This window comes from Rhincodon typus, chromosome 10 (genome assembly GCF_021869965.1).
Source record: "Rhincodon typus isolate 14 chromosome 10, sRhiTyp1.1, whole genome shotgun sequence".
In the NCBI taxonomy this organism is placed as follows: Eukaryota; Metazoa; Chordata; class Chondrichthyes; order Orectolobiformes; family Rhincodontidae; genus Rhincodon; species Rhincodon typus.
Window position 1 is genome coordinate 23,479,898 of NC_063341.1, and position 10,720 is coordinate 23,490,617.

Sequence of the window (10,720 nt, forward strand, 5' to 3'; positions counted from 1 at the left end):
CGCAACATCGAGGGCCGAAGGGCCTGTACTGCGCTGTAATGTTCTATGTTCTATGTTTATTATTCATTTCTCTGTACATCCGTGATTCCCACATGCTTTGCTAACTTTGACTATATGGTCAAAGCTCTTAATCCCTAACCAACTTAACCCATTTTCACCCCAAGATTCAATGTTTCCAAAGGACAAACCACAGGAAATTTTGCCCCAACATGTTCTTATGATTTATTTTTAAAACACACAGTTATTTGGCGATTCGATAAATTTTTTCACCAGCTCACCAGCGGAAGATGATACACCTATGGACATGATGAATGACAGAGCTAGTGACAAATCGATTGTGCATTTGTTTATTCAGGTTCCTCACAGTGAGGCTAGTGTCTCCTTCACTCGGGTTACACAGAGAAAAGCTACCGCTGCAATCCTTCTGTTCCTTATTTCAACATCGAAAAATATTAATCACAACCCAGTTCCAATTCATTGGAAGGCTCTAAGGTTTTGGAGTAGATTTGTAGCTCAGGTTGTGAGTGTTGAGGTTGGTTGGCTCGCCGAGCTGGTTTGTTGTTCCGCAGACGTTTCATTACCCTGCTGGGTAACATCATCAGTGCAGCCTCCGATGAAGCATCGGTGTGTCATTGGAAGGCTTCATAAAACAAAAAAGATAACTTCTGGGATTGGTAAAGATTTCCTTCATTTCTGAAATGTATATTGTTCCCAGTATTGTTCATGTCCCACCAGTATTAAATTGACACATTCTCCCATCTTAAAATATATACACCAGAAATGTAAACAGGATGATGATACTTACAATTCATGACACGCCCAGACAAGTGAAGAAACTTATGGAAGATGACAGAAATATTCCTATTGGAATAGAACTCACCACTGCCTGTACCTGACCTGATAAAAGTTGCATACTTAGAGTATCTGAGGACTTAATCCTGATCTGGAAATAGCTCCATTTTAATCAGGAAGCTTCTTGTTATTTGATTAAAAACAACAAAGGCTATTTGAATCAATCTATGTGGTCCAAATCAACTATAAATTTATCTGGAATTAGGTTGGTTTTTGACTCATGTCAATGTGGTCTAAATGCTAAACCTATTAAACCTTGTAATTCTAGAAATTAACAAACAGTGAATAACAGTCAATTATCTTAACTCACACAACTTAAAATAAAGGCAGAGCTTCCTCCTAAGAATGCCAGTAGGAAAGGTCAGTGTTAACTTTCTACTTAATACCAGAGGTTTTGTCCATATTTAAAAGCCTATTCTTTCATATGCAGCCAAGATTGCAATTTTACTGAAAGTAAAGGTCAAAGTAAAAATATTCACTGTGGAAATCCCGGAATGAGTATTTGGGAAATTGTCAGTCTCCAGAAGTAACTTTGGCATGACAATCACTGGGATGAGGACAGGAATTAAACGTGAAAGTGCCTGGAAATGGACACGGGATGACAACAGATGATTAACTGGCGCCTTACTACTGTAATGCAATGTGCCAAATTGCGTTGCTGGCTCATTTGTATAATTTCAGTGTCCAGTCAGCACAAATTATGCTGCACAGCTACGTACAGAGGACAATTATTAAGATGGCTATGCCTACACCACTTAAAGGCAACCCAAACAGCTTAAAGATAACTGGCTTTCGTATTTGGGAAGTGCATTGTAGCTGGATAAATGGGAAGGTTTATGGAAACTATCAAAAGAAAGATGCTAATATCCTCATAGTTAGCCTTCATTCTCACACTTCACTACCCATAATCCCTCTGACTTACAAGCTATAGATGGTGTCAGCACCCACGTCTTAGTTTCCCTTTCTCTGTACCACAATCTTATCCCATAGCTTTTGGTTTTCATCTTTCAAACAATGCAATCTAGCTTGGCTGTGGAAAAACTGAAACAGAGTGATGATGAAGAGACTAATCCATCACTTGATTTCAGACTGGCAACCACCAGCTCAGATGCTGATGTGATTTAGAAATGCCAATGGCCTGCAGCCTGTGCAGTAGTAAGAATAGCCCAGGTGCCAACTCACTGGAGAGAAAAGATGCAAATAAATTCCAATGCTGAGGTCTCAAAATTGCACTTCAAAGGAGCAGCCTATAGAACAACACTGGTGAGTATCCACAATGAAATAGCTGGTGCGTTGGGAAGCCTGCCTGATGCTGTGGTCAATGTCAAGGAACTCAGGAGAATTCTGCACATACTTAGTACAGGGCTTTATGCAGACTGTAGGGCCCTTGTTTCCAGCATGGAACTTATTATTAACCTCATTCATATATTGTGGACCCAACCATGATACTATGTCCATTGACCAATCTCATAGCTTTCATTGGAGCCGAAGCAGCAGGCACCCAATGCCTGTGGATACAGTAGAATCACAGTCAGATGGCATACAAGCTCAGGCTTCTGCATAGATTTGGATGAGAGTGTACATTGTGCTTGGTTAGTCGTCATAGCAGTCCACCAGTCTGCCCTTCATCAGATTACAGCCCTGACTGACCCACTGGAGTATGAACCTTCTCTCCTCTCTCAGAAAGGCAGCAATTGTAAGAGGATAATTAGTTGATTTTCAGCATAACGTCATTGCTGTTGCACTGTGATCCTGTTTAGAAAGCCCAAAATCCCATATACATTTTAACCACTTTCTGAACCTACCTTACCACCTTCAATGGTTTCTAAACATAAACACTCATATCTCCTCCTTCTTAAGACTTACATTGTTTATTTTATATTGTCTATCTTCATTCTTTTCACCAACATGTATAACTTCACCTTTTTCTGCATTAAATTTCATCTCCAAAGTTTTTGTATAGTCCAACGCTCTGAATTCTCTTGAAGTCTGTCGTTATACTCCTCACTGTTCACAACATTTCCGAGTGTTGTGTTGTCTGCAAGTTTTCAAACTGAGCCCTTCACATCCAAATCTACTTCATTAATTTGTACCAAGAAAAGCAAATGTCCAAATCCCCATCATATACCATTCATCTCTACTCTACGATTCCTGTCAATCATAAGAACTTAGGAAATTGGATTCAGACATTCAGCCCTTGAACTTACCCCACCCCTCCATCATAGTTGATCTAATACTGGCCTCAACTCTAGTTTCCTGGCTACCCATAAAACCTTTGATTCCCTTGTATATCAAAAAACCTAGCTAAAAGTCTATTGGTTTTTGGACTGGCAATTGTCACTGGGGGAGGGGCAGGAAGGTGCTGGAAAGTGACGTTCAGATCACAATCAGATCGGCCATGAATGGTGGATGTCGAATGGTGGAGGAGATTCAATGGGCTGATTGGCCCAGTCCTGCTCCTATTTCTTTTGATCTTTTGATCTTAACGCAGTCTCAAATATATTCAAAATCAAGTCTTGTTTTCTGTTAGGTAGAGAAAGCTAAAGACAAATGATCCTCTGAGAAAAGGGTGTCTTAATGGAAGATCTCTTTCTCTGAAATTGTGTTCTTGAGCTTATATTTCCATATTTCCTTCCATGTTCCCTGTCATCCAGCCTCAGAATCTGTTCCAATCTGCTCCAATAAGATCAACTCCTTCTTCTAAACAGCAATGAGTTTGGACTTAACCTTCACATCGTCTCGGCAACCAACCTAGTGAACCTCCTCTGAACCGCCTCCAATGCCAGTGTATCTCCCAGTAAATAAGGAGACCAGAACTGTGCATAGTACTAGAGGTACAATCTCACCAAAGTCCTGTACATCATAACAAAACTTCCTTATTTTTATACTCCAGGTCCTAACAATGAAAACCAACATTCCACTTGTCTTCCTAATCACTTGCTTCACCTGCGTACTGTTTCTATTCTTCCTCAGAAAGTAAAATCTCTCACACTCTCTCACTCTATGCTCCATCTGTCAATTTTTGACCACTCACTTGACTGATAGATACACATTTGCAGACTCATTGGGCCAATTTTTGATTACCAAGGAGATGAAAGACTTTCAGGGACATGCAGGAATGTAGAGTTGAGGTTAAAATCAGATCAGCCATCATCTTATTGAATGGTAGGGCAGGCTCAAGGGGCTGAATGGCCCATTTTCGTTCCTTGTTCTCATGTGGATAGTTTCAGTTGCTGGTGGGGCTGGTACAAGATGTAGGCGAGACTTACTATTGTGTTCCCAGAGAGTGTTTCTGGATTTTAACCCTTCTGGGATACAGTGAAGTGCTGGTTGGGGTTGGGGGAAGGAAGAGATGGGGGAACCAATTCTATCCCAATTATTTATCCCCTAAGCTCCCTATCAAGTTAATTCAGGCCTGCAATTTTTGAAATGGGATTTTAGTGCACTTGATCTGTTCAGTGTACGTTAGAATACAGTTGTCACGGTCCAACCAGAGGAAAATGGGACAGCTTTCTCTTTATGAAATGGGCATTATTGTTTCTTAAATAATTATCAGAAGAAATCTGGAGCTGGCGTGAGAAATGATTGGTTATTGGAGGAAAGGGGTTTTAAGATCCTAGAAAAGAATGATTGAGTGTAGATGATAGAGTTATAGATCATACAGCACAGAAACGAACCCTTTAGTCCAACTCATTCATGCTGACCAAGTTTCCCAAACTAAATAGTCCTACCTTGTTGCATTTAGCCCATTTCCCACTAAACTTTTCCTATCCATGTATCGACCCAAATGTCTTTTAAATGTTGTAACTGTACCTGAATCAACCATTTCCTCTGGCAGTTCATTCCACATATGAACCACCCTCTGTGTGAAAAAGTTGTCCCTCAGGTCCCTTTTAAATCTTTCTCCTCTCACCTTAAAAATATGACCCTAGTTCTGAACTCCCCCACCCTAGGGAAAAGACCATTGTTGTTGACCTTATTTATGCCCCTCATGATTTTATGAACCTCTATAAGGTCGCCCCTCAAACTCCTATGCTCCACTAAAAAATGTCCCAGCCTTTCCTTATAACTCAAACCCTCCAATCCCGGCAACATTCTGGTAAATCTTTTCTGCACCCTCTCCAATTTAATAATATCCTTCCTATAACAGGGCAACCAGAACACAGTATTCCAAAATGATGTTACAAAAGGACTTGATTCCAACACAGAAGCATGAAGGACTATTAATTTAGAGCCTTGAAGAAATAAGAGAGGAAGGTTCAGTTTACATATGAGAAATTGCGCCAATGGATTAAGGATGTGATACTAATAACGGTGGTTTAAAAATTTGATATGATGGTTACATCCAGGACTACTTGCGTGACTGGTAATATAATTAATTGCTGAAATACAAAAGCTAGAGAGAACAGGCTAATTCCTGTCTAGATACAAGCTGTTTCTAAACTAAATTCTGACCATTTCCAACGTGCAATTCAAACTGTTATTTTGGAATCAGCAGAATATTAGAACCTGTGAACTGTTCACCTCCATAAATGACAACTCTTGGTTCAGTTTTGGGTTTTATCAGTTTATCAGCTCTTGTTTTTAGAAATAAGATTGAAACCACAGACAAGATATGGCACGTTGCATGATCTCATTTTTGCTCCAAATAACAAATCACACTTTGAGGACACTCTCACTGAGAGACCTGTTGACAGAAAGTGCTGCTGAAGACAGCTACAAGATTAAGGTTAATTTGAATAGTTAGACAACATGCTCAAAAACAGCTTTCTTCCTTCATTACTGTATAATAAATAATAATGTTTACTGCATTAAAATTAGAAGATGAATTTGATTTTCAAAGGGTTATTTTTAGATTTTTGAAGGATTCTCTCATTTTTGTTTAAACTAAATTTATTAAAGGCAACCAAAACTATCCTACCTGAAACTTATTACTGTAACTTCTCTCCTGTTCTTGCTACTAAAACCACTCGAAAACGTGGTACTCTCCACATGTGGCCTGTAAGCATTTCCTAAATTCAATATAATTTCAAATTACACAATGCATCAGCATTATATATGCATAAACACAATGAAATATTTACTTGTTGTACAGAGCTGTCCACTTACCTATGTACCTATCAGTATCATATATATCTATAAGTACTGTATCTATGGGTCCTATGTGTATCTGTGAGCACTGCATGTATCTGTGAGTGTTTTATGTGTCTGTGAGTGCTTTCAGTATCTCAGTGCTGTATACATCCGTGAGCGCTGTATGTATCCAAGAGTTGTATGTATCCGTCAGTGCTATATATATCTGTGTTATAAATAACTGCGTGCTGTATATATCTGTGAGTATCGTCTGTATCTGTGAGTGCTGTATATTTCTGTGAGTTTTGAATATATCTGAGAGTGCTGTCTGTATCTGTGAGTGCTGTATATATTTGTGAGTGCTGTATATATCTGCGAATGCTGTATATATCTGTGACTGCTCTATGTATCTGTTAGTGCTCTATGTATCTGAGTACTGTATATACCTGAGTGCTGCATACACCTGTGAGTGCTGCATATGTCTTTGAGTGTTGTATATATCTGTGCGTGCTGTATATATCTGAGAATGCTGTCTGTATCTGTGAGTACCGTATATATCTGTGAGTACCGTATATATCTATGAGTGCTGGAAACCTGAAATAAAAGCAGAAAGTGCTGAAGAAATTCAGCAGGTCAGGCAGCATCAATTCTGATAAAAGATCATTAACCCTAAGTGTTAACTCTCTTCCTCTCCAAGTGCTCCCAAGCTTGCAGAGTATTTCCAACACTTATAGTCAAAGAGTCATGTCAGCTGATGGGAGTGGTGATCAAGACGTAAGACTACAGATGTTTTGCTGTGATCTATAATTCTTTGTGGCCTATCAACAGCTTTATGTTAGACTCATTTTTCCCTTAGTGAGACTGAAGTAAATGTCCCAGCATCCCTGCAGAAGCCAAGGCTGTGGTCAAATTCACATAAAGGGGAATGAGATAAATCTGAGGGACCCACCGATTCCCTTCTTATAACTTTTTCTGTAACTATGTGTTTAACTGTTTGTTCCACTGGCTTAGATTAAAGAGTACTTTCATTTGTTTTTATTAATGGACCTGCTTTTTTGAAAAAAAATACTTTCAGTTTAACATGACAATGATGCCAGACTACCTGTTTCCATATCTACTGGAAAGGTGATCCATATTCAGAAATATGAAGAGGAATGACAGCCATAAATCTACATGGAACTGTGGGAGAGTGCAGGGGGTGTTCTGGTGTTCAATTATCTGCTGTCATCATGGTGAACCTAACATTACAAAAGATACCTAAACCAAATGAGATTACATACATCCTGTAGTAGAACAGGGAATTATGAAACAGCATATATGGCACTTGTGGCTTACTGAGGTGTACCATCTCTTATTGCTATTCTCAAAACTGCCCAACTATGTGACTGTACCCATACTATATTCACTTTGATTTTGTGGGTACAGAGGGCAAGTCACAGGAAAACCACCAAGGTAGCAAAATGTAAAGGCAGATCATAATCTTGGTGCCTTCTTGCCAGGACATGGCTTATTGTTCTTTCTTTAGCCCTTCTTGCATTAAAAATAATTTATAACTAGAACATATTATTGCTTCGTGTGTTATTTACATTCTCAAAGATGTACCTACACCACTATCTGATCAGTTTTGTTGGGAGGGCCCCTCCTTAATGATGATGTGGTTTAATAAATCAGAGTGCACAGCCAAACTGCTTTAGCGTAGACAGAAAATGCACAAGCTGAAAGATAAATACAGGTTCATCATTCATCTGGGATCGAACATCAGAGATACTCAGTTCACATGACCTGATGTGGATGATGTGAGGTTTTATTGACCATTGTGTTGGGAGAACCAGGCTTTTTGGCTGGAAACAGAATGAGAGTAAACACAGAGAAAGGGGCATGGGCTATCTGTCAGGTTTTTGAAACAGAAAGCTATGAAGTGGTCAACTTCAGTAAAGATTGAAGTTAGGGAACAGAAGATAGATAGAAATTCCACAAGTCAAGCTTATTTCAAAACCCTCCACTGCATCCTAGGGGAATTGTCTCCACTTGCAGACCTCCGGTCTGATTACATTGTAATTACACTCTGATTTGTGGGGCTTGGGAGTAGATTTTTAGCTTAGTTTACAAATTAATACCTTTAAGGGCTGCAATAACTCATTTGGTCTTCATCTCTGATTTTTAAGTAAACAGTTGAATGTAATAATGGCATCTTCTGGCATCTGGGGGTGAGAAATTGAGTGTAAATCATTAACATCGAAGACAAGGACAACTAGAATTCAGGCTTTGGCATGGATTTGCTGATCCCAGTTTTTCTCAGGTGCCAGCCCTTGGACCTTGTTTTGAATGACTTTTCTCTTGATCCTAAACATGACTGTATCATAATGATCAGTGAAGATATCCATCACTGGGGGCTTCCACATCTGAGGCCTTCAGAGGATTTGGTCAATTGCTCAGTACCTGGAACTCAGCACTCCATGTTATCATCTTTATCCACCTGTGCTCCAGTTGAGGAGCATGGTCTAAACCCCAAAAGCAAATCAATTTTGAGTAAGTTACTTGAAAGCTGGAGCGGGAGCAGGAGGACCAAAAGCTCTTGTTTGCAATTTGCAGCCAATGGTGTAAGACACGTGCCCATCAATAGCAATTTGGATTTATACAGGTTATTTCACGCAGAAAAATAAGTTAGAAGGCACTTCACAGAAGCATTAATTGTCAAAACTGGATACAGACCTCAAAAGAAGGAGCTATTAAACAATTAAGACTCAAACCTTGGTCAGAGGTTGATTTAAGTAGAATTTTTAAGAAGGTGAAGGAAGTGGATGGGATTAGGAAATTCTGGAGCAATAATGCAGGAACCCAAAATGTAGAAGTAAATAAAGAAACTTGCCCTGACTCTACCCATTTCAGCAGAGTCAGTGGTGGAGATGCAGAATGGGCCCATTCCAGTCGGGAATGAGCTCCCCCACTTCAATCCCAGCACTCATTGTACGCCTTTGGCCCTTTAACTTAAAACTTTAATGCTTTAAACAGTCATAAAACATTTTGTACTATTTTATGATTTTAGGAAATAAATAAAACTGATTGTCTGTTTCCCTCCACTGTTACAGTGCTGTCTTTCTACATGTCCTTGAAGCTATTTATTGACAAACTTCTCTTTTCCTCACAGTCTCTGTCCATTTTAATATAAAAACACAAGAAATAGGAACAGGAGTAGGGTACTCAACCCCTCCAGCCTGCCCCACCATTCAACAAGATCTTGGCTGATCTGCCCTGGACCTCAATTCCCCTTTCACACCAGCTCATCATAGCTGTCAAATCCCTAATGTTTCAAAAATCTATCTACCTCCTTTTAAATTACTTTCTGTGTTCTAACGCCAAAACTCTCTGGTGTAGACAATTTCAGACATTTACAACCCTCTGGGAGAAGAAATTCCTTCACATCTCAGTTTTAAGTGCGTATATTCTTATTGTGTAACTATGTTCTCTAGTTTGAGATTCCCCAATAGTGGAAATACCTTCTCAACATCTACCCTGTCAAGCATGCCCACCCCCAAAATCAATCTTTTGTGTTTTAATAACATTACGCCTCATTCTTCTAAATTCTAATAAATAAAAGCCTAAACTTTAATCATTCTTGATAAGTCAATCCCTTCATTTCAGGAATCAGCCTTAATGAATCTCTTTTGAATAGCCTACGATGCCGGTACAGCTTTCCAAAAAGGACCAAAACTGTACACAGTATTCCATGTGCAGCCTCATCAATATCCTGTGCAGTGTAATATGATTCAGTATTTTTAAACCCCAATCCCCGAGCAATAAAGGCAAAAATTCCATCGATCTTCTTAATTACTGGTTGTATTTGCATGCTAATATTTTGTGTTTCATGCACAAGGACATCCAGATCCTTCCATGTTCCACTTTTTTTTGGAGTGGTCTCTCCATTTAAATAATATTCTGCCTTTGATTCTTCCTATCAAAGTCCATGACCTCACACTTTCCTACATTAAATTGCTTTTTTGCCCACTCACTCAACCTGTCATTCCTCATGCCATCATCACAACATATCCTCCCATTTCACAGGATCATAGAATCTCTACAGTGTGAAAACAGGCCCTTCGGCCCAACAGGTCCGCGCTGACACTCAGAGCATCCCACCCAGACCCATTCCCCTATAACCCACCTAATCTACACATCCCTGAACACTATGGGCAATTTAGCATGGTCAATCCACCTAGTGTGCACATCTTTGGACTGTGGGAGGAAAATGGAGTACCAAGAGGAAACCCACACAGACACGGGGAGAATGCACAAACTCCACACAGACAGTCACCCGAGGGTGGAATTGAACCTAGGTCCCTGGCGCTGTGAGGCAGCAGTGCTAACCACTGAGCCACCGAGCATTTTTGCATAGTCAGCAAATTTGAATACATTACATGTTGGTCCTCCTCAAAGTCTGAACATAAATAGTAAATAATTAAGGCCCTGAAGTCTCCTTTCTGATCCACTGACAGAACATTTTTGTACTTTAAAGCTGCACTTCATGGCACACCAGAAACTGACATGGAGAAACTGCTCCAAGGACACCTTGTGTGCAGGGACAGAGAGCCAGCACAAGGATTAGACCAGGCTGTATCTCAGGGCTAACAAGGTGTAGAGCTGGATGAACACAGCAGGCCAAGCAGCATCAGAGGAGCAGAAAGGCTGACGTTTCGGGCCTAGACCCTTCCTCAGAAATGCATTTCTGAAGAAGGGTCTAGGCCCGAAGCGTCAGCCTTCCTGCTCCTGTGAGGCTGCTTGGCCTGCTGTGTTGATG